The sequence below is a fragment of the Schistocerca gregaria genome, chromosome 5 (assembly GCF_023897955.1).
Source record: "Schistocerca gregaria isolate iqSchGreg1 chromosome 5, iqSchGreg1.2, whole genome shotgun sequence".
Taxonomy (NCBI): domain Eukaryota; kingdom Metazoa; phylum Arthropoda; class Insecta; order Orthoptera; family Acrididae; genus Schistocerca; species Schistocerca gregaria.
Genome location: NC_064924.1, coordinates 466,049,048 through 466,076,395, shown reverse-complemented (window position 1 = coordinate 466,076,395; position 27,348 = coordinate 466,049,048). Strand labels below are relative to the sequence as shown.

Below are 27,348 nucleotides of genomic sequence, written 5' to 3'. Positions count from 1 at the left end.
GCTGAGTGCACCCCGAAAAATGGCAACAGCGCATGGCGGCCCGGATGATCACCCATCCAAGTGCCGACCACGCGCGACAGCGCTTTACTTCGGTGATCTCGCGGGAACTGGTGTAGCCACTGCAGCAAGACCGTTGCCTTCATTTTTGTAGTACAAGTGTAAATTCTGTGCTGTTCCAAAAATTTGCACATACACTATTCGTTCTTGCTGCATTAGCAACGTCTCACCGCTACATACGTTAGCTGCCAAATGGGGCATGTTTCTGTGTCTGCAGGTCCAAGCAGCGTGGTGCAAAGTAGTTCCGGGTACCTTACTAGATTATACGTATAAGGGATTTCGCAAATCACGACAGGCATACGTTTTCAGGAAAACTGTATACGCTTCTTCATATACTTGTCGCTAGTTATAAATATATTTGTCCTAATAATTAAATTAAAAATAGTAAGTAGGCAAATAACATGAAAATCACTAAAACGTCATGCAAATACACGTGTTTTTTTAATTATATTAATTTTCAGATGTCATATAAATTAAATAATATGATAAGTGAGGAAGAACATATAGGTTAAATATTAAGTTTGAACTGGAGTCGAAGTGTCGCCGGCGAACGGGGTGGCTGAGCGGTTCTAGGCGCCACAGTCTGGAACCGCGCGACCGCTACGGTCCCAGATTCTAATCCTGCCTCGGGCATGGGCATGGATGTGTGTTATGTCCTTAGGTTAGTTAGGTTTAAGTAGTTCTAAGTTCTATGGTACTGATGACCTCAGAAGTCAAGTCCCATAGTGCTCAGAGCCATTTTTTGAACCGTCGCCTAATACATATTTATATTTATCTTTTTATCAAAAAATGGTTCAAATGGCTCTTAGCCCTATGGGACTTAACATCTGAGGTCATCAGTCCCCTATATTCAGAACTACTTAAACCTAACTAACCTAAGGACATCACACACATCCATGCCCGAGGCAGGATTCGAACCTGCGACCGTAGCAGCAGCGTGGTTCCGGACTGAAGCGCCTAGAACCGCTCTGACACAGCGGATGGCTTTCTTTTTATCACATTTTGTTCTATATTGTTCGTTGAATTTGGTCGGGGAGGACATACGATGACACCCGGTTAGATTCTTCGTTGACCCATTCATTCAGTTTTTTGTTATGGAGGATAGCTAACCTCTGTCAGAACACGTTGAGCTACCGTGCCTGCTCTTTCGTAGCTCGAAAGCTAACCACTTGAACACCATAAACTCTAACTTTCAGCACCTACGTAAAGATACATCAGTTACATAATAGACACTTAAAACTTCTCTTGCGATTTTCTCGAAATTGTCAGAGTAGTGCACCTAATTACTTTCACATTATATTGTTTTAATGGCATACTAAAGGTGTACAAAGTTTGTAATAAATATGTGGTCCCAGCGTCGTGGCTTTTTCTTGATAGTGTTGTCTGAGCTGGCGCTCAAATTTTAGTTGGTTACGGGGGTATTGTGGGCTACGTTTAGATGTCCGAGTAGAAGTGGGTACCTCTAATCTTGTAAACTAGAAATTTGTCTTTGTAGCTGGCATTACAAATAAAGAAAATTATTTAATGTTGCAGCTGCTATATTTTTAGTATTTCAGCAAGGCTGCTCTGTTGATGATACGGATGCAAGTATATAAAAGTATATCACTTTTCAGAGGAAAGGTTGTGGGGTACTGTTAACGAAAGTAATTGGTAACAGCATGATCTGCGTTCAGAACACATTGACGTACGATCCTAGTTACATTTAGTCGATTCTTCCCACATACTCAACCTTTTATGCCACAAAATATTCCTTACTAACCAATTTTCAATTGGACTTTGTTTTAAGTCATAGTAAATTAAGTTCGTATAGTATGAATGGCTGGGAGACTTCGAAAGACAGGTTCAGGAGCCCAATTGCAAAGGTTTATCCTATCCTCCGCGCCTGCGGATACCTTTCCGTCGCGAAACATGAGAGCTGTGTGGGTAAGTGTATCTGGTAAGTGTGACTGTAACGGCGTGTGTAGTGTAGTGTCATGTTGGTATTGAATATGATGCGAGAAGGAAGAGCGCGAAATACTGTACCAGCATACAGCCTACTCCTTTGTAAAAACACTAAGGAGGCCGCCGAGCTTCACGTCCCCGTCCGACAGACAAATCACCGTCAACATGACGGTCATCGCATGACCTCAGTGCATGGGACACAGCGGAAAAGTTTGTAATTGAATCTAGGACAAGACTGGCGATCAGCGACCGACTTCAGCCCACCACCCCTCCTGTACCCCCTGCGATAACGGTAAAGGGAAATCGTCAACTACACCCGGCGTACGTGAATAGTCACTCATCCAAGTACGGACTACTGGTCACGTTCGACCGTGCTCAACTTCGGTGATGTGACGGAACTGCTGGTTTTTCCTTAGTCAGCATGATCGCCAGAGCTCACCCCAATTGTGGGTCCCCCCCCCCCCCTTCCCGGTAGCTGAGTGGTCAGCGCGACAGAATGTCAATCCTAAGGGTTCAAATGGCTCTGAGCACTATGGGACTTAACATCTGAGGTCATCAGTCTCCTAGAACTTAGAACTACTTAAACCTAACTAGCCCAAGGACATCACACACATCCATGCCCGATGCAGGATTATAACCTGCGACAGCAGCAACAGCGTGGTTACGGACTGAAGCTCCTAGAACCGCTCGGCCACCGCGGCCGGCTTCAATCCTAAGGGCCCGGGTTCGAATCCCGGCTGGGTGGCAAATTTTCTCCGCTCAGGGACTGGGTGTTGTGTTCTCCTAACCAGCATCATTTCATCCCCATCGACGCGCAAGTCACCGAAGTGGCGTCAAGTCGTAATACTTGCACCCGGCGAGCGGTCTACCCGACGGGAGGCCCTAATCACCCCAATTTAGAACTTTTGGAGCATTATGAGCATGAGAGAACCATCTCCGTATTCTGACGATCTAACGCACCAATTGGACAGATTTTCGCACGATATCCCTCATGAGGACATCCCACAACTGTCAATCACTGCCGAACCGAATTCTTGCGTAAGGGCCAAAGGTGGACCAACGCGTTATTGACTTGCTCAATTTGTTAAACCCTTTCTGCCGAATGAATCATGCGATTTTTCTGAAACTGTAATCAGATGTTTGTAACTGTACATCACATCTACTGATTTCCGTCCCATTTGGATATTCCAATCATCGTGGTGCGGTCTTCTTTTTTTGCAGGGGTGGGGGGAGACCGTATAAATGTGTCACAAAAATTGACAAGTACGAGTTCTTTCAATATCAGCATTGCAGTAAATCCGGGGCCGGCCGGCACAGCTGTAGGTTACAAGATGAAAACGCGCCCTGAAACCTAAACATCTCAAACCGTAGAAACAGTTTTTGTGGTCATGTAGTTGTAATTAAGTACAATCATTCTGCAAATGGATCACTGCCATCACATAACCGTCTGCGAGTGCATTAGCATAGAGGCCACTAATCGCAGTGACGACTGAACGTGTGATTTCAGTGCAGCGACTATGGCGACACAAGCCTGTACCGTGGCGCCCCTTTAATGTACCTAACTGGAGCCATTTCCCATGGCGCCACTGTAGTCACGCAACAGCGGAGACACCAAAGCGGCGCGAAGACTGGGCTGCTCGGTAGAGTATTGGAACTGAGTGCATTCAGCTGCGTTGAAGAACTGGCACTGGTCAGCAGCACGGACAGGACCGCGTGGCGTGTGTCGTCACAGTCGCCGCATTGAAGTCGCACCTTAATTTGCTTGGGGTAGTACAGATACAATGTAGGCACGAGCATTTGCTTTTAGAATGTTTTCTTTTCATCTGCCTGTTAGAGACAGAGGGCAACACCGTTGAAAAGGAGCTTTAGGCAACTAATTCATAAAATTATAAAAATGTTCCATATCCCCACCTACACCACTGGACCGATTTCAACCAAGGTTGATACACACATTACGCACTGTCCGGAAGAAATCCCTGTGGCAGTAAAGAACCACCCACATATCAAACAGGTGGGCGTAGGTGTACAAAAGCAGTACAGTCTATGACGCGAGAATACCCATGCTTTACTCATCCAGTATTTGAAAATGATAGCACTTACAGACTTGCGACAAACTTCACACATAATTTCAAATCTTTACGAATTTTTTTCTCGCTGACCACAAAATGAACAAGGGTAAAAAGTTCATCGCTTACTACATTTTAGATGTGCATACAATAAATCTGTCACATAAAGCGTGACGTTTTACTTTATTACTTCTTTACTGTTAAATGTCTTCGTGACACGTTTTTCAGGCTGCATTAACAAACACTATGTGATCAAGAGTATCCCGACACCACCAAAAACATACGTTTTTCATTTTAGGTGCATTGTGCTCCCATCTACTGCCAGGTACTCCATATCAGTGACCTCAGTAGTCATTAGACGTCGTCAAAAAGCAGAATGGGGCGCTCCGCGAAATGCACGGACTTCGAAAATCGTCAGGTGATTGGGTGTCACTTGTGTCAACGTATGTACGCGAGATTTCCACACTCCTAACCATCCCTAGGTCCACTGTTTACAATACGATAGTGAAGTGGAAACGTAAAGGGACACGTACAGCACAAAGGCGTACAGCCCGACCTCGTCTGTTGACTGACAGAGACCGCCCACAGTTGAAGAGTGCCGTAATGTGTAATAGGAAGACATCTGTCCAGAACATCACAGAGGAATTCTAAACTGCACCAGAATCCACTGCCGGTATTATGACTGTTAGGCGGGAGGTGAGAAAACTTGGATTTCACGGTCGAGCGGCTACTCACAAGACACGCATCACGCCAGTATATGCCAGACCAAGTCTCGATTCATGTAAGGAGCGTAAACATTGGACAACTGAACAGTGGAAAAGCGTTGTGCAGAGTGACTAATTACGGTACACAATGTGACGATCCGATGGCAGGGTATGAGTATGGCGAATGCCCGGTGAACGTCATCTCCTAGCGTGTGCAGTGCCGACACTATAATTCTTAGGCGGCTGTGTTATGGTGTGGTCGTGTTTTTCTTGGAGAGTGCTTGCACCCATTGTTGTTTTGCGTGGCACTATCACAGCCAGGCCTACACTTGCTTCCCACTGTTGAAGAGCAATGCGGGAATGGCGACTGCATCTTTCAACACGATCGAGTATCTGTTCATAATGCACGGTCTGTGGCGGAGTGGTTACTCGACGGTAACATCCCAGTAATGGACTGGCCTGCACAGAGTCCTGAGCTGAATCCTATAGAACACCTTTGGGATGTTTTGGAACGTCGACTTCGTGCCAGGCCTTACCGACCGACATCGATACGTCTCCTTAGTGCAGCACCCCGTGAAGAATGGGCGGCCATTCCCCCAGAAACCGTACAGCACTCGATTGAACGTATGCCTGCGAGAGTGGAAGCTGTCATCAAGGCTAAGGGTGGGCCAACACCATATTGAATTCCAACATTACCGATAGAGGGCGCCACGAACTTGTAAATCATTTTCAATCAGGTGTCCGGATACTTTTGATCACATAGTGTATATCACTGAATATACCACAAAAATTACAATATTTTGTGACACTTAGTTCAGCGGATATGACGTTATAAACACTGAGATGCGTGAAAAACTGCTGCATTATGCATGATGTTTTAGTTTATTACTTCTTTATTACTGATTCTGCATGCCACACATTTTGTAGACATTATCCACATATTGTGTTGAATGTACATAGAAAAATATATCAATGTACGACCCATAGTTCCAGAGATCTGACGTCATTAACACTGGGATACGTGAAAAACTGCCGCATCATACATAATTTTTCAGTTTATAACTTGTTTATTACCAACTCTGATCACCACACATTTCGCAGACGGTAGGCGCATATACAACTGGGTGTACCTGCAAAATTATATAATTCTACAACTCATAGTTCAGAAAATACGTCGTCATAAAAATTGAGCTGCGTGAAAAGGAAACTGTAGCCCACTTATTCGTTAGAGATACGACTGAATTATGTGTACAAATACCCGTGAATTATGTTAAATATAATATGTGAAATGTGTTTGACTAAATAAAATTTGGTACACATGTTAGAAAGAAATCAAAAAGGTGTAAGAAACGCCAGCTTCCTATTGTGGTGACTTTGATAACATTGAGGGAGGAGGGTGGACGAAGAGATGGACGGAGGGTGAGGGGGAAAGAGAATATGGGCACAGATAGGAAAATGGAAAGATGGACAGAGATGGGGAAGGGTGAAATTGACAGAGAGAGGGAGGAGACGTTGAGATGTACAGAGAAAGAAGGAGCAGCAGATAGAAGAAGACAGGGAAGGAAGCGATAGGCAGCGTGATTAGGGGAAGAGGAGATGAACGTACAGAGGGAGAGGAGGAGACTGATAGAGAAAGGGAAGATGGTGAGATAGACAGACAGAGGAGAGAAAATGAACAGGGACAAGGGGAGGAGGAGATGGATATAGAGGTAGGGGGTGGTGGAGATGGACAGAGAGAGGGGGAGGAAATGCAATTAGAGGGGGAGAAGGTTAAGGACAGTGGGGGAAGTATTGGATGTACAGAGGATGGAGGAGCAAATTGACAAACGGGGAAGGAGATAGATAGAGAGAGGGGCAGTAGGAGATGAACAGAATAGGGGGGGAGCGGAGATGGGCGGAGAGAGAAAGGTTTGGAGGTGGGGGGGGGGGGGGGGAGGTAGAAATGGACAGAGAGAGAGAGAGGTTAGGAGGAGGTAGACTGATAGAAGATTGGAATAAATACACACGCAGCACATTCAGGGGACTCAGCTAGTTTGAAATGAAGAACACAACTTCTCCTAAAAATCACACAGAGAGTAATTGTGTGGTGATACACTTAATTTCACGTTCTTCACTCCAAGGCAAGTGTGGTAGAAGTATACATATTTTTTAGTTTACGGAAAAGTTGATGAACTATGTAATTTTTTAATGTGACTGTTGACTTTTAGAAATATTCGAAAGCCACTGAAAGAGGCGTGTAATAATAAGGCGCCCGTTAACTTTTTTTCAGTTAAATGCTTTACAGAGCATGTACTGAATATGAAGGCTCAACGGTGGTCCCGCTCGTTTGCCAAAGTTCCACGCGGCAAACCGCCAAGTTAGCCTATGTTTACGTGACAAAGTTAGTGAAACCACTGTGCTGTCACTCATGGCCTTCATATTTATCATGCGAACAGTCTCATTTTTCGAAAACTTTCATATTATTTTCCAGGCCTTCTGACAGTTTACAAGGTGTTACAGTTTCTCTTTAAAAAGCACGTAAAGAATTTAAAGTATAGTAAATAGTAACAGTTTCATTACAATTACATTGTCGACGAAGAACAGACACTCTCTTGCCAAAATGTAAACACGGCAACCAGCCACTATTAATAAGTTCGTTTAGAACAGTCATTTTTATCGTGAGGGAATTTTTCACGTTTAGCTTATGCTGCACTGTCAAAGTTGGCTGTTGCCTCTGTTTTTCGTTATGTCGAAATTTCCTCATAATGGTAGGAACCTACAACAAAAGAAATGACTGAGGAGAATACACATGCGTATGGTTGGGTTTAATAGTGTGCTGGTACAACATAAACAATTATTTAAAATAAAAAATAATAAATTATTATTTAAAATAAAAACTGAGTTGATTTTGCGTTACACAGAAAATCTCGCATGATTTTATACCACAGTTGACTGCCTTTAAAGAAATTCATATCTGTAACGGAATAGCAACCAAAATTAAAACTCATATGAATTTTGAAGTTGCAGACAATGTTTGTCTACAAAGAGTGACAAAACAGTTGCAAGGAGTTTGTCTGCCAGAGAAGTTACAATATGTATATAGCTGCTACAACAGGAAATTCGTAATGCATAAAAGTTACAGTACATGCTGTATACAACTATTGACAATAGTTGTAGCTTATATAAACAAAGATAAACCACTCGTTGCAAAATTATTGTGGAAATAGGTATTCTGTGAAATATTTAGAAAGACAAAAGAAAAACAATGAAGATGATACGGTGGTGATGATGATGATAATGATGATCATCATTATGCGAGGTAACCGTGTATACGCGAATATTATGCTAGTAAATATTATGGCAGTAATAAGAGTCGAGGGACATGAAAGGGAAGCAGTGGTTGGGAAGGGAGTGAGACAGGGTCGTAGTCTTCCCCGATGTTATTCAATCTGTATATTGAGCAAGCAGTCAAGGAAACAAAAGAAAAATTCGGAGTAGGTATTAAAATCCATTGAGAAGAATAAAAATGTTGAGGTTTGCCGATGACATCTGTCAGAGACAGCAAAGGACTTGGAAGAGCAGTTGAAGGAATGGATAGTGTCTTGAAAGGAGCATTTAAGATGAACATCAACAAAAGCAAAACGAGGATAATGGAATGCAGTCAAATTAAATCGGGTGATGCTGAGGGAATTAGATTAGGAAATGAGACACTTAAAGTAGTAAAGGAGTTTTGCTATTTGGGGAGCAAAATAACTGATGATGGTCTAAGTAGAGAGGATATAAAATGTAGGCTGGCAATGGCAAGGAAAGCGTTTCTGAAGAAGAGAAATTTGTTAACATCGAGTATAGATTTAAGTGTCAGGAAGTCATTTCTGAAAGTATTTGTATGGAGTGTAGCCATGTATGGAAGTGAAACATGAACGATAAATAGTTTGGACAAGAAGAGAATAGAAGCTTTCGAAATGTGGTGCTACAGAAGAATGCTGAAGATCAGATGGGTAGATCACATAACTAATGAGGAAGAATTGAATAGGATTGGGGAGAAGAGAAGTTTGTGCCACAACTTGACAAGAAGAAGGGATCGGTTGGTAGGACGTGTTCTGAGGCATCAAGGGATCACCAATTTAGCATTGGAGGGCAGCGTGGAGGGTAAAAATCATAGAGGGAGACCAAGAGATGAATACACTAAGCAGATTCAGAAGGATGTAGGTTGCAGTAGGTGCTGGGAGATGAAGAAGCTTGCACAGGATAGAGTAGCATGGAGAGCTGCATCAAACCAATCAAACCAGTCTCAGGACTGAAGACCACAACAACAACATTATGATGGATTGTTGTAATTTGTCTTGTCATAATTACTGTAGAAGAGACAAACGATGACAATTTTAGGTTCACGATATTACTAAATTAACATCGTGACAACTTGTTGAAAGTATTAAAAAAATTAACAGTGGTATTAACTTGTGAAAAATGGTTTATTTGACTTGGCAGCCTATTTTTTGTAGCGTATACGATTAAGGGAAACTTAATTTTTTCATCAAGGACGTAACAGTATTTTCATGGGGGCGCCACACCTATAAATACAAACAACATCCAACGGATGAAACGACGGAAAGAGTCAGTACGGCAATGAAGGAACGCTGGAGGTAGAGGCTAAAACAGGCTGAAGAATTACGTAGTGCACCTTACTCCAAAAGCCGACAAGACTGTATCATATAACGTGAAGAGCCTTCGTAAACGATCTCAGATATGGAAAGCATCCGATAAGGGATACTACACAAAGAGACGCTATTTTGGTGCTTCACTGAAACCAATAACTGCTTCATCTACTAGCATATCGCAAAACATTTTATTAATAGAAGGGTATACCTTGCGTACCACCCTTGGACAGACTGTGAAAAGAGGAATACGACTGTATATAATATTTTAGTGTTCGTAATGAAGTTTTATCTTAATAATATACGCAAATTATCCTAACGATCAGTAAATAATAAACCAGTACGTTGCGGTATCTCCGACATTGCCACGACTACGAAAGACAGAGAGACACTGAAATTTGGCGGAAGATTTCAGCTACGCGTTTAGCAAAATTTTTTCTATTTTACGCGGTATATAATCATGTTTTATGTTACTGTTACCTGATTTCGACTAACTGTAAAATGCCATTAATGCAAGTAAAGTGATCCTTTAAAAATTAATCTAGAGAATTAACTCAGCGATTAAAGCCATTTCTGAAAAAGTAGCTCTTGTACGTCATTATTTGAAAATATACTGAGGTGACAAAAGTCATGGTATACTTTCTAATATCGTGTCGGACCACCTTTTGCCCGGCGTATTGCAGCAACTCGACGTGGCATGGACTCAACAAATCGTTGGAAGCCCCGTGCAGATATATTGAGACATGCTGCCTCTATAGCCGTCCATAATTGCGAAAGTGTTGCCGGTGCAGGATTTTGTGCACGAATTGGCCTGTCGATTATGTCGCATAAATGTACCATAGGCTTCATTTCGGGCGATCTGGGAGGCCAAATCATTCGATCGAGTTGTCCAGATTGTTCTTCAAAATGGTCGCAAACAACTGTGTAACGGTGACATGGCACGTTATCATTTATAAAAATTCCACCGTTGTTTGGGAACATGAAGTCCAAGAATATGTCAATTGACGGTGGAGGAGAGGGAGGAAGGGGGGACAAAGGAACGGAAGGGAAATGGGATTAGTGACGTCAGTTGCATAGGGTCATTACGCGGAATTAACGGTGAAATGTGTAGCGGGTCGGGATTCGAACTGGGGATCTCCTGCTTACTAGACGTTTGCATTATCCAATGGACCATCCGGGACACAGTATTATAGCAACTGTGCGGGCTACTTCAGCACGCCTCATAGCCGAACCAAATTCCCAACTAGCGCCACCTATCCGCAGTCATCTGCATCTACATGGTTACTATGCAATTCACACTTAAGAGACTGGCAGAGGGTTCGTCAAACCATTTTCATACTACTTCTGTACCATTTCACTGTCGAATGGCGCGTGGTAAAAAGGAACACCTAAATCTTTCCGTTCGAGCTCTGATTTCTCTTATTTATTATGATGATTATTTCTCCCTACGTAGGTGGGTGTCAAAAAAATATATTCACATTCGGAAGAGAAAGTTGGCGATTGAAATTTCGTAAATAGATCTCGCCGCAAAGAAAACCGCCTTTTTTTCAGTGACTGCCACCCCTATTCAGTGACGCTCTCACCCCTATTGCGCGATAACACGAAACGAGCTGCCTTTCTTTGCACTTTTTCGATGTCCTCCGTCAATCCTATCTGGTAAGAATCCCATACCGCGCATCAGTATTCCAGTAGAGGATTGACAAGTGTAATGTAGGCTGTCTCTTTAGTGGGTTTGTCGCATCTAAGTGTTCTGCCAACAAAGCGCAGTCTTTGTTTCGCCTTCCCCACAATATTATCTATGTGGTCTTTCCAATTTAAGTTACTCGTAATTGTAATTACTAGGTATTTAGTCGAACTGGCCGCCCTTAGATTTGTGCCGTTTATCGTATACCCCAAATTTATCGGATTTCTTTTAGTACCCATGTGGATGACCTCGCACTTTTCTTTGTATAGTGCTAATTGCCACTTATCGCACCACACACAAATTCTCTCTAGATCATTTTGTAATTGGAATTGACCTACACCGCAAATTACAGCGTCATCTCTTTAACAACCCAAGGGCGCTGCTCAGTTAAATCGTTTATGTAAATCAGTAACAGCAGATGACCAGTAACACTATCTTTCTGAACGCCAGATATCACTTCTGTTCTACTCGATGGTTTACCGTCTATCATTACGAACTGTGGCCTCTCTGAGAGGAAATATCGAATCCAGTCACACAACTGAGACGATACTCCATATGCACGCAATTTGATTAATAGTCGCTTGCGAGGTACGGTATCAAAAGCCTTCTGGAAACCTAGGAATATGGAATCGATCTGAGATCCCTTGTCGACAGCACTCATTACTTCATGGGAATAAGGAGCTAGCTGTGTTGCACAAGAACGATATTTTCTGGATCCGTGTTGGTTATGTAACAATGAATCATTTTCTTCAAGGTCATTCATAATGTTCGAGTACAGTATATTCGTCAAAATCCTACTGCAAATTGAGGTCAGTGATATGGGTCTGTAATTTAATGGGTTACTCCTATTTCCTTTCTTGAACATTACTGTGACCTGTGCTACTTTCCAGTCTTTAGGAACTGACCTTTCGTCAAGTGATCTGTTGTATACGATTGCTAAGAAAGGCGCTATTGTGTCTGCATACTCTGAAAGGAACCTGATAGGTATACCATCTGGACCGGAAGACTTGCCTTTCTTATGTGATTTGAGTTGTTTCGCAACACCTAAGATATTTTCTTTTATGTTACTCATGCTAATAGCTGTTCTGGTTTCGAATTCTAGAATATTTACTTCGTTCCAGTCCATTTACTCCGCTCGCTACTCAGAGATTCCCACAGGAGGTCGGATATATTTGTACATCAGCAGAAGGTGGATGGATTGCCCATTTAGGAGAACCAATTATATGAATGTGAGACACCACGCTTACTTATAAACCCAAGTATGGCTACGAATGATCTCCAGCCTGTCGAACATAACCATTTCCAGTCAATGATCGGTTCAGTTCGATCAGAGAAGCCAATCCATTCCACGTAATGGAACGGCGCGACCGCTACGGTCGCAGGTTCGAATCCTGCCTCAGGCATGGATTTCTGTGATTTCCTGAGGTTAGCTAGGTTTAAGTAGTTCTAAGTTCTAGGGGACTGATGACCTCAGAAGTTAAGTCCCATAATTCTCAAAGCCATTTGAACCATTCCACGGAAACACAGCCACATTGTGGAGCCACAACCAGCTTCCACAGTGTCCTGTTGTCAACCTCGGTCCATGGCTTAGTTGAGTCTGCGCCACGCTCGAACCCTACCATCAGCTCTTACCAACCGAAATCTGGATTTATCTGACCGAGCGACGGTTTTCCAGTTGTCTAGGATCCAATCGATATGGCCATGGGCCCAGGGGAGGCGCTGCAGGTGATGTCGTGTTGTTAGTAAATGCACTCGCGTCAGTAGTCTGCATCCATATCCCATTAACGCCGATTTCGCCTCAATCTCCTAACAGTTACGTTCGTTGTACGCCCTACATTAATTTCTGCGGTTGTTTCACACAATGTTACTTGTCTGTTAGCACTGACAGCTATATGCAAACGACGCTAATATTCCAGGCACGCTCTTGACAAAGTGGATCTCGGAATAATGAATTTCCTAACGACTTCCGAAATAGAATGTCCCACACGTCTAGCTGATACCAGCATTCTGCGTTGAGAATGTGTTTATTTCCATCGCGCGGCAATTATGAAGTCGGAAGCCTTTTCACATGAATCGCATGAGTACAAATGAGTTCTCCGCCAACGCACTGCCCTTTTATACCTTGTGTATGCTATCATACCGCCATCTGCATATGTGCATATCGCTATCGCATGACTTTTGTGTTGTGACCTCAGCGTACAGTAGTTCCGAGACTGGAGTTTTGCGGAAGATGTCGGCTAAGCGTATACCACATAAGAATGTTTCACGTTGTCACCATATTTCGACTAACTATAAAATGACATTAACGTATGTAAAGTGACCCTTTAGCAAACGTAGCTAGTACAATATCTCTGAAAATTAGAATACTTTTGAATCTTAACCATAGTTCGAAATGGTGGACCTTGCACCTCATTATTTGAAAATACAGTTTCAATACTTTGAAATTTAATGAAATAGCAATGTCAATAATGTAGACAACATCGAGTAGGGCAATAATAAATGGCTGCAGAAGATGTGCACCGACTCTTTCGGTCGTACATCGTATTGTGGCAAACTGCGGAGCGTAAAACTAGAGACTAGGAACAGTTAATAAGCGAGTGCAGTCGCAGAAAGGACTGGTCGTCAATAGACGGCGGTGCGCGTGTAGCGCAGAACGCTGCCACACAATCCCAGAGGCGGGTGCGGCTCATCGTTCATCTGCCAGCAATGCGGAATAGTTAATGCTGACTGATGGCTGTCGCGGAGAGCCTGTGCACATAGCCTGTAGCCCGCCGTCCGTACCATTACCCGGCGCTGGCGGGCCTCTGGGACGTTGCGCCATTGACAGTCCATTCATTGTCGCCGACAGCGAATTCCCCGCAGGGCCTCCATAGCCGGGAGATGGTACGCTTGAGGCCAAAGAATAATCCGCACCGCACTACTTTCCAAGAAAAATTTGTGTCTGACATCGCAGTGTACTGTGTGGTCAGTGGTAAAATATGGCAGCCATGTGCTCCTTCTTGTTCTAACAACAGAGCGTGATTTATCAACATAACCGCTAGTCATCGGACAACGAAGTAAAGTTTTTCGAAACGCTAACACCGAAATATAAATACTTTTATGTATATGGTTTCTGTTCTTCAGGACATGTCCGAAAGAACAGACACCATATCCATGTAAGTATACAGTACTGGCAATTCCGGTTCAAATGGCTCTGAGCACTATGAGACTTAACATCTATGGTCATCAGTCCCCTAGAACTTAGAATTACTTAAACCTAACTAACCTAAGGACAGCACACAACACCCAGTCATCACGAGGCAGAGAAAATCCCTGACCCCGCCGGGAATCGAACCCGGGAACTCGGGCGTGGGAAGCGAGAACGCGGCAATACCGACCATGACCTCCTCCTTCCGTGCAGAAGCACACATATTCCCCGAACTCTTACGGGACTTGGTAAGAATGTCTTCCACGAGTAATGAGTGTGTTGGGGTGGGGCACTACGAATGTAGTGTGTGGACATACAAGGTGAGAATGTGTGTCTCGCGGGAGGCCTGCGCGAGATACTCCCTGCAGTCGCACTATCCTCTGTGACCTACGTGGCTCAAATGGATAGAGCATCTGCCATGTAAGCAGGAGGATCCCGGGTTCGAGTCCCGGTTGGGGCTCACATTTTCACCTGTCCCCGTTGATATATATCAACGCCCGCCAGCAGTTGAATGTATTAATATACTTCTAATTTCGAAATATAAATAGTTTAGGAACACACAGTTCTCTGTTCTTCCACCAGTCGAAGTCATTTACCGACAAAACTCGGCGTTTATGTAAATCAATGTTTAAAGATGGATGAACCTAAACAGTACAAAAGCACGAGTCACAGTCCGCACAGCAGACAATTATGGCCAGCAGAGTCACAACAGTCATAAATGGTGTATTATTTTACAAAAAGCTGACCATGAGGTTGAAACAATATACAAGGTCCATTGAATAAATACTTCGCGGTTAGCACACTCGGGCAAAATAAAATCTCTGTTCATATAACCTTTTGCAAAATGTGCTGTAAATGTATGAAATCATGTCAACATCATCCTCTATCGTCAGTCATCATATCAAATAAAAATTCATTCTATATTCAGCACGTCCGTCATCTGAGCGCCTAACTCATCGATGAATGAACTCTCTCTCTCTGCAGCCGATTCATTCACTCTGTGTACAGCTACTACTACTACTACTACTACTACTACTACTACTACTAGTACAACCTCTGGTAACCAAAGAGCAGCGTACAGGATACTCGTTTGTTCAGGTATCCAAAGACGTTCATAATGGCACATATTTCAAACAAAACTGCCACCTCTCATTATCATTGTATACGCTGACGGGGAAAAAAATCGCAACACCAAAAAACAATTAACGTAGATAATGAACTATCGGGAATATATTTGTCTGGGTAACGTATTTAAGTGATTAGCATTGCTAGATCACAGGTTATTGTAAGCGCGAGATAAGCCATTGCAAATGTGAAATGCTGGTACATCAGTAACAGTTGTAACCGCCAGAATGTTGAATGCGAGCACACAAACGTGCATGAATTGCCTTACACGTGCCTAATGTGAGTTTGTGGTATCTGGTTGTGTGCCTGTTGCACTTGGTCGGTCACTACAGGCACGTTTAATGCTGGTTGTCGATGACGCTGCAGTGGTCCAGTGAGGTCCCATATCCGCTCGACTGGAGACAGATCTGGTGACTGAGCAGGCCGAGGCTGAACTTCGACACTCTACAGAATATGTTGGGTCACAACAGCGGTATGTTGGCTAGTGTTATCCTGCTGGAAAAACCCTGCAGTATACTGTTCATGAATGGCTCAGATGACTCTGAGCACTATAGGACTTAACATCTGTGGTCATCAGTCCCCTTAGAAATCAGAACTACTTAAACCTAACTAATCTAAGGACATCACACACATCCATGCCCGAGGCAGGATTCGAACCTGCGACTGTAGCGGTCGCGCGGTTCCAGACCGAAGCGCCTAGAAACGCTTGGTCAGATTGGTCGGCATCATGAATGGCAGCACAGCAGGTCGAATCACCAGGGTGACGAACAAATTTACCGTGTGAGGGTACGTGGGATAACCAGTGATTTCGCACCTCAGACCATAACTCCAGCTACATGAGTGTGTCTAGTACGCAGGTACGTTGTTTGTAGGCACTCACCTGGCCTCCTCCTACCCAACACACGGCCATCACTAGCACCGAGACAGAACCTGCTTTCATCAGTAAACACAAGAAACCTCCATCCTGCCCTCCAGTGAGCTCTTGCTTGACACCACTGAAACCACCATGGTTTGGAGACAGTGGAATGCATGCTACAGGGCTTCTGGCTTGGAGTTGTCCTTAAAGCAACCGATTTTCAACAGTTTGCAGTGTCACTATGCAACCAACTTCTGCTAAAATTGCTGCTGCAGATGCAGTCGATGCGCCATAGCCGCACGCCGAATTCGGTTGTTTTTCCTCTCGGCAGTACGACGTGGCCGTCCCGTCCGTAGCCTGTTCTTCTTGCGATCGTACATCTCGCAACCACCTCTAACAGCAATTATGTACAGTGGCTACGGTCCTGCCAAGTCTTTCTGCAATATCACAGAGGGAACATCCAGTTTATCGTAGCCCTATTACACCATCTTGTTCAAACTCAGGAAGGTGTCGATATAGGCCTCCTTGTCGCCTCAAAGACATTCTTCACTAACATCGACTCACCATTCCAATCGCAAAGGTAACTAACGCTCATGGACATTACAGAGTATACTTAAAGCAAACCTGATTTGCATCCAAATACAGGCACTAGTGCCAGTCTTATGCGACTGGTGTGAAATTTGAATGGACACTATCTTTCCGACGCAGAAACATGCCTACTAACTGTGTCGCACAGCTCCTTGGTGTTCCGATCATTTTTTCGTCAGTGTATAAACCTTTTACCCTTGTTATTGGATGGCGCAGTAGACAGCAGTTAAGGCGAATAAAATTTCCGAGACTGTAGCAGACACGTTGAGGTGTCAAGGTTAAATACTGACGGCGGACCACATCAAAGAAGTGGAACAACTGGCATCTGTAAAAAGTGGATCCTTAAGAAAGAGAAATACAACGTGGCTATGCTTTCGGAAAACAGCAAAGTTTCTGAACGGCCCCCTGATTTCCTTCAACCGCTTTGTGAAATATCAGTTTCCATAGTTCAGACAAAGTTTCCACTCGAAAGATTCGCGCGTATATTACATGTAGGCGGAAGGCTGACGGCGAAATGTCTCGACTTCATATTTTATTATGAAACTCCGAGGCGTAGGCAGCAATTTGCAGCGATCCTGGCAGCAGACGGGGGGAGAGTGACATAAGCGTGTTGCGAGATGTAGACGCGCGCACCTCCTCCCGGCTGCCATTAGGCTAATGGACAGCGGACTCCGCCTAATGGCTTACATCAGACCCGCGCAGCCGGCAATTCTCTCGCACAGTCATAACTCCCCGACACGTTTTATTAATTTTTCAATTTACTGCTCTCACCCGTGCGGTGCAGTAAGTACAGACCGGACAAAATAACGGTGCCGAAGTAGTCGAAGCGTTGGTCGAAACGAGCCACCTGACCTCTGTTGGAAGTGCGGAACGCAGGTCTTTCGGAGGCACGGTCACCATTCATGAGAATGAAAACTCTCTTCCCTCCCTGCGGTACAACGGGCTTTACGCAGTCATCCCGCAAAGCAAAAATAAACCGCCCGGAGTGAGATTAGGAAAGAAAAATTTATGTCACTGCTGGGAAATAGATTTCGAGATGTTTTGTAAAACCTTATCTCACAAGTGGCTTGTAATTAAATTGTTTGCATGTCGAATATCATCTCAGACATGCGATTGGATTCGTGATTTCCTGTCAGAGAATCAATAATTCAAGAACTATTATAGTTTCCTGCCGTTATGTAGACAGGAGTGACACCACCAGCAGTCGACCAATGGTGTAAACGCCCAGAAGATGACCCCTACGTCGGGTTGAAACCGGTTGGCGGTATTATAACAAAAAAATGCGATTACGCCTGTTCTTGAATTATTGATTAATCATACTAATCGCTACTGCTCTCCACAACCATGTTGTCCAAAAATCCTGTCAGAGAGGTCACAGTTTGTAGTAACTGATGGAAGTCATCGAGTAAAACGGAAGTGATTTCTGGCGTTCCTTAAAGTGACGTTATAGGTCCTCTGTTGTTCCTTGTCTACATAAACGATTTAGGAGACAATCTGAGCAGCCGTCTTAAGTTGTTTGCACATGGTGCTGCTATTTATTGTCTATTAAAATGAGCAGAAGACCAAAAGAAATTGCAAAAAATTTAGAAAAGAGATCTGAATGGTGCAAAAATTGGTAATTTACCCTAAACAATGAAAAGTGTGAGGTCATCCACCCCGAGTGGTAAAAGGAATCTGTTAAACTTCGGTTACATGATAAAGCAATCAAATCCATGGGCCATAAATTCAGCTAAATACCTAGGAACTATAATTACAAACAACTTAAATTGGAGAAAACACACAGAAAATGTTGTGGTGAAAGCGAACCAAAGACTGAGTTTTATTGGCAGAACACTTAGAGGATGCAACGAATCTACTAAAATAGCCGGCCTACACTATACTTGTCCGTCCTCTTTTGGAGTACTGCTGCGCGGTGTGGGATCCTTACCAGATAGGATTAACGGAGTACATCGAGAAAGTTCAAAGAAGGGCAGTACGTTTTGTATTATCCAGAAATAGGGGAGAGAGTTTCACGGACTGACGGACAAATGCATGTCTCACTGCGGCGGGATCTTCTCACGAAATACCTTTCATCCACCAATTTTATCAAATGTTCGAATGTGTGTGAAATCTTGCGAGACTTAACTGCTAAGGTCATCAGTCCCTAATCTTACACGCTATTTAACCTAAATTATCCTAAGGGCAAACGCACGCACCCATACCCGGGGGAGAACTCGAACCTCCGCCGGGACCAGCCGCACAGTCCATGACTGCAGCGCCTCAGACCGCTCGGGTAATGCCGCGCGGCCCTGCTTTATTCTCCGAATGCGAAGGTACTACGTTGAGGTCACCTACATAGAGAGAAGCGATTATCATAATAAAATAAGGGGAGTCAGAACTCGCACGGAAAGACTTAAGTGTTCGCTTTTTTCCGCGCGCTATTCGAGAGTGGAATCACAGAGAATTATTGTGAAGGTTGTTCAATGGATCCTCTACCAGTCACTTGAGTGTGATTTGCAGAATAGCCATGGAGATGTAGATGTAGATGAGGAACTACAAACAAGCATTATTGCAAAATTAAAATTAAATATTAATGCACGCATACGTCTGAAGTGACCTTCGTGTACTGCTGGAAGGAAAACCGCATGACCCAGCACTTGCAGTTTCATTTGCTGCATGTTAGGAACGTGTGAAAGGTGACAAGTTAAATAAGACGGCAAGGAAAACGCAAAATTAAATACTCTGTAGATATCTGTTATTCTGAACTAAATCACTATAAACGTCTGCAGTTTTCGTTGTCTGTTTTGTATTATTTTTGAAACATGTTAGAAGAAAATGCAAATAGAAACACAGGCGATGAACGTGGGAAAAGTTGCGATACGGAGAAATAAATGTGTAAATCTGTATTATGAATCCTAACAATAAATATTTAACCTGACGCTCTTCAGTTCTACCGACGTTCGTGAGAATTGCGTTGCGCTTGATGATAAATTGTAAAAGCGTATTTTCGTTGGCTTGTAACCAAACGCAGATCCTTTCTAAGCATTCTCAGGGACGTAACTTAAAGTAATATTGAATACGATTACAGCACTTCAAGTATACGTTAATTACAGTGCAGTTCATTAATTGTGATAACATAAACTATGGCATATATTTAGAAATACAAGAAATACAGTAATGCGGTAGCTTAATATGTCCCTTTGCAGGTATCGCCTAGTGACTGCCTCCACCCATTTTGTTAACGCTAATTAAAGAAGATAACAGTCAAATGGTAAAACATGTGGTGAAAACAGTGCCTAAACATTCATCAAACACACGGCATGATCATGAAAATTGCTACAAGATGTCACCTTGTTAAACCTAGTTCTTAAGTAATGTAATAAAGCGAGATCTACTAAAAATGTGTGTAAGTACAGAAACATTCATGAATAATAAAGCTAAATGTTTGCTGTTCTGCAGACGGTGATATTGTAAAAGTCATAGGAATGCTATATTTTTCTTTGTCACATTCTCTTTTATACCTATATATTAATTTGGACTTCATTTTCTACTAATTTAGGAACGTCTCCCTTCATTTTCTTCAGTTGCTCGATGTCCTTTTCATTGTTTTCTCACTTTAATTGCGTCCTCAGTTATTTTGTAAACCTTTTGTGTTTCGTTTGATCTGTCCTCCATCTACGTGTTTCTATCTCGTATTGATCTTTCTCTACCCACATAGGCCTATGTATTACACCCATCATTATTTGTTTGTTTACATTCTATAGTGTTACTTACCTTTACAATTTTTATGTTCTCCTGCTGTGCTTCTCCCAAGATGTACCAGATGACCCACTAACATATCCTCCCTCCCGTTCACAAATTTTCGCTTTTGTCCTCGACTATCTTCTGCAGTAGCTCTTCGTTTAGGGTCTTGCATCTTCAATTCATTTTTAACATATTCTGTAGCACTTTCTTCCAGGTACGTCCGCCTTCTTCTGACTGCTACGGTCGCAGGTTCGAATCCTGCCTCGGGCATGGATGTGTGTGATGTCCTTAGTTTAGTTAGGTTTAAGTAGTTCTAAGTTCTAGGGGACTAATGACCACAGCAGATGAGTCCCATAGTGCTCACAGCCATTTGAACCATTTTTTTACTTCCGCCTTCTTCTTATCTGATTTTTCCAAGTTCCAAGTTTTTACATCAATGGTGTACTCCTAATCCACTTTTCTACGAATTTTTTTTCCTCTTTTCATGTTAATATCTGCCACCGGCAGAGTTTCTGTGGTGAAAAAAGGCTTTGCCCACCTCTTCTTCCTTACTGTTGTGGAAACTTGCATCTTGGATATAAAAATTTCTTCACCTACTCTTCTGTATCATACCTAGTCCTTAGGTCAAGAAAACCAATAGTTTGACCTATTGTATTGTCAGTTCCCGCGTGTCTTGTTAATCTTAATTCCTTCCGATCACAATGTTTATGTTGTTGTTGTGGTCTTCAGTCCTGAGACTGGTTTCTTAGCAATTTCATCATATATACCGGGTGATCAAAAAATCAGTATAAATATGAAAATTTAATAAACCACGGAATAATTACGATAGAGGTAAAAATTGACTAGCATTAGAACAAAAAAAAAGTATTGCTAGACGTGTGAAAGACCTCGGGTGCGCGTCGTTTGGTGATGATCGTGTGCTCAGCCGCCACTTTCGTCATGCTTGGCCTCTCAGGTCCCCAGACCTCAGTCCGTGCGATTATTGGCTTTGGGGTTACCTGAAGTCCCAAGTGTATCGTGATAGACCGACATTTTTAGGGATGCTGAAAGACAACATCCGACGCCAATGCCTCACCATAACTGCGGACATGCTTAACTGTGCTGTTCACAACATTATTCCTCGACTACAGCTGTTTTTGAGGAATGATCGTGGACATATTGAGCATTTCCAGTGAAGAATATCATCTTTGCTTTGTCTTACTTTGTTCTGCTAATTGTTGCTATTCTGATCAGATGAAGCACCATCTGTAGGGCATTTTTTGAATGTTTTTTTTTATTTTTGGTTCTAATAAAACCCCATGTCATTTAAAGCATGTGTATCAATTTGTATCTCTCTATCTACATTATTCCATGATTTATTCAGTTTTCATATTTATACTGACTTTTTGATTACCCGGTACTTACACTCCTACTCTTCATGAAATTTTCTTTCACATCTTTTATCGCTTCTTTATAAAAATAACTTCATTAATAGTGGTAACACTCTACAAAACTACATTACACATTTCGGAACCCAAATCGTATATGCCCTTACGGCTCTGTTATCCCTTTTGAGTTGTGTAGACGCTATAGAGTATCCGGCTATTTCCATACTTCCACTTTGTTTTACGATTTCTAGTATTTTATTCACCTAGCATTGTCAGAGATTTTCTACAGGCCCACTGATGTTTGCTTCCATTACTGTGTGCAACACCATTATTGCTTCTGTTATACCCTTTCATTTTTTGAAAATTCAGTATCTTTATCCAGAACTCCTTCCATCGTTGTTTCTGGTCTGCTACAATATTATTCCATCTGGCAGCCTACAAGGCTGTGATGTAAAAAACCTTTCATAGTTGTCACCATCTGAGAAACTTACACTTATTGTTTACGATTCACCAGCGACTCTAGATAGCTATCCAATTATCAGATATTGAACTAGAAAGAAAACAACTTCAGCTGTTTGAGGTGATTTCGTTATAACATACGATATGTTTTTATAAGATCACTGTTCACATGACAACGCTGTACCTGAAAATGAAATTAATTTAGCGTTTAGTAAAGGCCAATATAAATATAATACATAATACTTGAACAATTTTCCCCAACGAAAAAATTTAAAAATTGCAATAACATGCCGTTTCTCGTATTTTTTGCCGTGTTCTTGCGTAGGGTTCGATAGTAGGTGATTATTAGACACTTTTATACTTCGACTCTTCTTTCGCCTCCTTTGATATATGCACAACTTTTCATACCTTCATATTAGTGATGCAGAAGTGTTCTGTTGTCGTTGATGAAAATCACCATTCAGGTCGGAGGAGAAGTGATTAAAATATGCCAATACGGGTCAAAAAAAGTTGTCGTAAGGGTCAAAAAAAGTTGTCTTTGGCAGCCGGGCGGGGTGGTCGAGAGGTTCTAGGTGCTACAGTCTGGAAGCGCGCGACCGCTACGGTCGCAGGTTCGAATCCTGCCTCGGGCGTGGATGTGTGTGATGTCCTTAGGTTAATTAGGTTTAAGTAGTTCTAAGTTCTAGGGGACTGATGACCTCAGCAGTCCCATCATAGTGCTCAGAGCCATTTGAACCATTTGTCTTTGGCAGCTGGTAAAGGTTTTTCAATAACTAAGAAGAAGTATCCTTCATATAAAACGGGCACAGCAGCACGTTCTTCATCGAAGACGCTATTTGCCAGACTTGTCGGTACTGTATTTCGAATAGCGACACAAAGTTGTGGTCTCAAGAAAAATAATTGCAGTGCTGGATATCTTGATAATACTGCTAAAAATACTTGTAGAGATGGCAAGCACCTTTGGTGGAATAAATCTAACCTAATACAACTGAAAATTTGGAATACTTTCCGTTGTTTGTAGACTCTAGAGATGTGGAGGGGAAGACGGAAAGGAAATGAAACAAAACCTCCTGTATCGTTTCGTCTATTTGTTAAGTTCCGAGACAATGTGATGTAATCTCTAGTAGAAAAATGTGTACCAAATAACGTGCTCACCCATAAAATACGACGTATAAGGGAGATATAGCTGCAGCCGGCCAGACCTCGCCTTCCAAAGTTTGCAGAAGCAGAGCAGCTTACCGCAGCGGAGGTCGATCAACGCCAAACTTTGTCTGCGGTGTGGCAGAGAGCCGCAGTAGAAGGCAGTTGCGGGCCCCCGTGGAAATCTGAAAATGACACAGCGAGACACAGTTGTAGCAACAGTACTAAGTTCAGTGACAAGTAGACACTTCTGCGATTTTTCTAACACACGAAAGTGATGAGAGACAATGTAGGCCCTAAGTCAGAGGGCATAATTCATAGTCGTATGTGCTATTCAAACTCTTTATCTATTCTGAGGCGTTGAACAGTGAAACAGTTTGCTGTGTCCATTTATCTTGCTTAGACAATATCTTCTAACTTCCCCCTTTTTATGTGTGCTAACAAATTACTATGAGCGTTTGTTTTAATGGTCACTCGAGATGACTCGACCAAGAATGGGGAAAGTAATCGGCTGTCAGAAACAAAAAAATGTTCAAATGTGTTTGAAATCTTATGGGACTTAACTGCTAAGGTCATCAGTCCCTAAGATTACACATTACTTAACCTAAATTATGCTAAGGACAAACATAACCGTACCCATGCCCGAGGGAGGACTCGAACCTCCGCCGGGACCAGCCGCACAGCCCATGACTGCAGCGCCTATGACCGCTCGGCTAATCCCGCGCGGCTGTCAGAAACAGACAATCGTGAGTTCTACTTACAGTTTACTGCATTACTCAAATCAGTTTGACGCCTCACTCTAGTTGTGGCACTACAATCATTATTTTGCGGATATGATGTTCGACGCTATCCGCAGCTTTATGTCTCTCGTCACACTTTCGGATTTATTTATTTATTTATTAGTTTTTGTGGCAGTAAGGTACTGAAATATCCAGTTTTATGGTTTGTGATATCAACTGCTCTTACTTTATTGTTAACAGTTACAGCAATGTGAGTAACCTGGCGCTTCTGACTGCCACGTTTTATTGTTTGTCGTGGAGATATAAAAAAAATGGTTCAAATGGCTCTGAGCACTATGGGACTTAACATCTTAGGTCATCAGTCCCCTAGAACTAAGAACTACTTAAACCTAACTAACCTAAGGACATCATACAACACCCAGCCATCACGAGGCAGAGAAAATCCCTGACCCCGCCGGGAATCGAACCCGGGAACCCGGGCGTGGGTAGCGAGAGCGCCACCGCACGACCACGAGATGCGGGCGGAGACATTAAAACTGCGGTTCTGTTCCGTTGATAAGCACAGGCAACGTTGCGTATCGTCGTTTTCACCCAACCGAAGTCACTCGATTGTAGCGAAAGCTTTTTCTTAAAAAATTGTATGATTCTTTCTTAAATGTGTAGCCGTTCTTTCTGACATTTATTAGCGAATAAAACTATGTGCTGGACTGAGACCCGCCCTGAGAAATTTATTTTCGTCAAAACCTCCAGAAACTTCAACGAAGCTCTCCTGCATTTAACGTGATAATTATTCTCATCTATGGCATTTCTGCTGTCAAACGTACTTACCATAGGAGTCGTATGACAGTAGTTTATGACATATAGACCGTTTTTTCTAAAATATTTTTCAGCTTTGAGACTAACTCAATTGGTTTTCAAAAAATTCTCTGACTCTATTGAGTGGCACAGAGTTGTAAACTTCAGCGACGGAGCTATGAAAAGGGCTTTGGATATCACGTACGTGATTCCTCTCAAAACCCAAGGAAACACAGGAAGCTCAAGACACATTCACCAGAAAACATGTCCATAAAACTAGCGAAATATGGGATCAAATGGAGGCGCACCACCTAAGAAATGTTAGGAAAGCCCACAGATATTCTTCTTTTCTGCCCTTTTGTTGACTCGTGTCTTACAAATGAGGCTTATTGGTGACCACACATCATTAAACAACAACTGCGCTACTGTCACCTCGCAAACAAAACCAATTACGACAGTAACAACTGTGAAGTACATTAGCTAAAACCATTTAATTGTCATAAAAAATAAAAATGTAGACCGTACAACCGCAACAGCCAGCATGAAAATCGCTAAGAGCTACAACGACAAAAAACTGTGGCACAAGAACGACTCGGCACGACTTGTGACGTCATTCCGATTACAAACATCAGAAATGACAAAAACACGATAGACAAACAAACCGTTGCGTTACCCATTGCGGCCGTCGTGGCTACCACAACGGCAACGGTACATCAAGTTTTTTTTTTCTTCTCTTTGTGCCACAGCCGTCTGTTAAAGCAGTCTTACCGGTATTCACAGCCATCGCCGTGAGGAAAAGGCAATACAGCACGGGTGAAATTACATTCCACCTTTATCCGTGGACGAAATAGGAAAGTCATACACTACCTGTCTGCGGACACCTGTTAGTGGACATTAACATGAGTTGTGGATGCACCGGTTCCCGTGAGATCGCCTAAGTTAAGCGCTGTTGGGCGTGGCCAGCACTTCGATGGGTGACCATCCATCCGCCATGCGCTGTTGCCATTTTTCTAGGTACACTCAGCCTCGTGATGCCAATTGAGGAGTTACTCGACTGAATAGCAGCGGCTTCGGTCAAGAATACCATCATAACGACCGGGAGAGCGGTGTGCTGACCCCATGACCCTCCTATCCGCATCCTCCTCTGAGGATGACACGGCGGTTGGATGGTCCCGGTAGCCCACTCGTGCCCTGAAGACGGAGTGCTTTTTGTGTCCACCTTTCGACCTCATGACGACTCCGACTCTGCTGGGGACAGTCAACGAGGAGTCTGAATTCTGTGGAGGAATGGCAGCCCAGTCTACCTTAACACCCAAAACTAAAGAATGTAGTGATGTTGGACGCCAGGGTCTGGAGTGAAGTCGACACTGGGTTCACTTCGGGGCAATGGGCAGGAAAGTCCATCCCAGAAGTAATTGTCCGCAAACCATTGCCCCACAAATGCTGCTTGGTGCTTCGTCATTATGATACAAACTATCATCGTGTCTGAAACGTTGTTCTACTGTATCCAGCACACAATTATGTAAAATGTGTTCGTATTTTTCGGCATTTATCGTTTTCTAAAAGGCAATAAGGTAAGCATCCCCTAACAACGTAAAACCCTCCTTAAACTAGCACCACATCATCGGTACTTCGCCGTTCTACATCTACATTCATACTCCGCAAGCCACCCAACGGTGTGTGGCGGAGAGCACTTTATGTGCCACTGTCATTACCTCCCTTTCCTGTTCCAGTCGCGTATGGTTTGCGGGAAGAACGACTGCCGGAAAGCCTCCGCGCGCGCTCGAATATCTCTAATTTTACATTCGTGATCTCCTCGGGAGGTATAAGTAGGGGGAAACAATATATTCGATACCTCATCCAGAAACGCACCCTCTCGAAACGTGGACAGCAAGCTACGCCGCGATGCAGAGCGCCTCTCTTGCAGAGTCTGCCACTTGAGTTTGCTAAATATCTCCGTAACGCTATCACACTTACCAAATAACCCTGTGACGAAACGCGCCGCTCTTCTTTGTATCTTCTGTATCTCCTCTGTCAACCGGACCTGGTTCGGATCCCACACTGATGAGCAATACTCAAGTATAGGTCGAACGAGTGTTTAGTAAGCCACCTCCTTTGTTGATGGACTACATTTTCTAAGGACTCTCCCAATGAATCTCAACCTGGTACCCGCCTTACCAACAATTAATTTTATATGATCGTTACACTTCAAATCGTTCCACACGCATACTCCCAGATATTTTACAGAAGTAACTGCCACCAGTGTTTGTTCTGCTATCATA

General features: G+C 43.1%; 1 protein-coding gene across 3 annotated transcripts in view; it reads left to right on the top strand.

Moving 5' to 3' along the window:
• Positions 1 to 27,348, top strand: part of LOC126271925 (potassium/sodium hyperpolarization-activated cyclic nucleotide-gated channel 2) — a 2,360,296-nt gene that overhangs the window by 1,638,463 nt on the left and 694,485 nt on the right. The gene's annotated exons all lie outside the window — the stretch shown is intronic.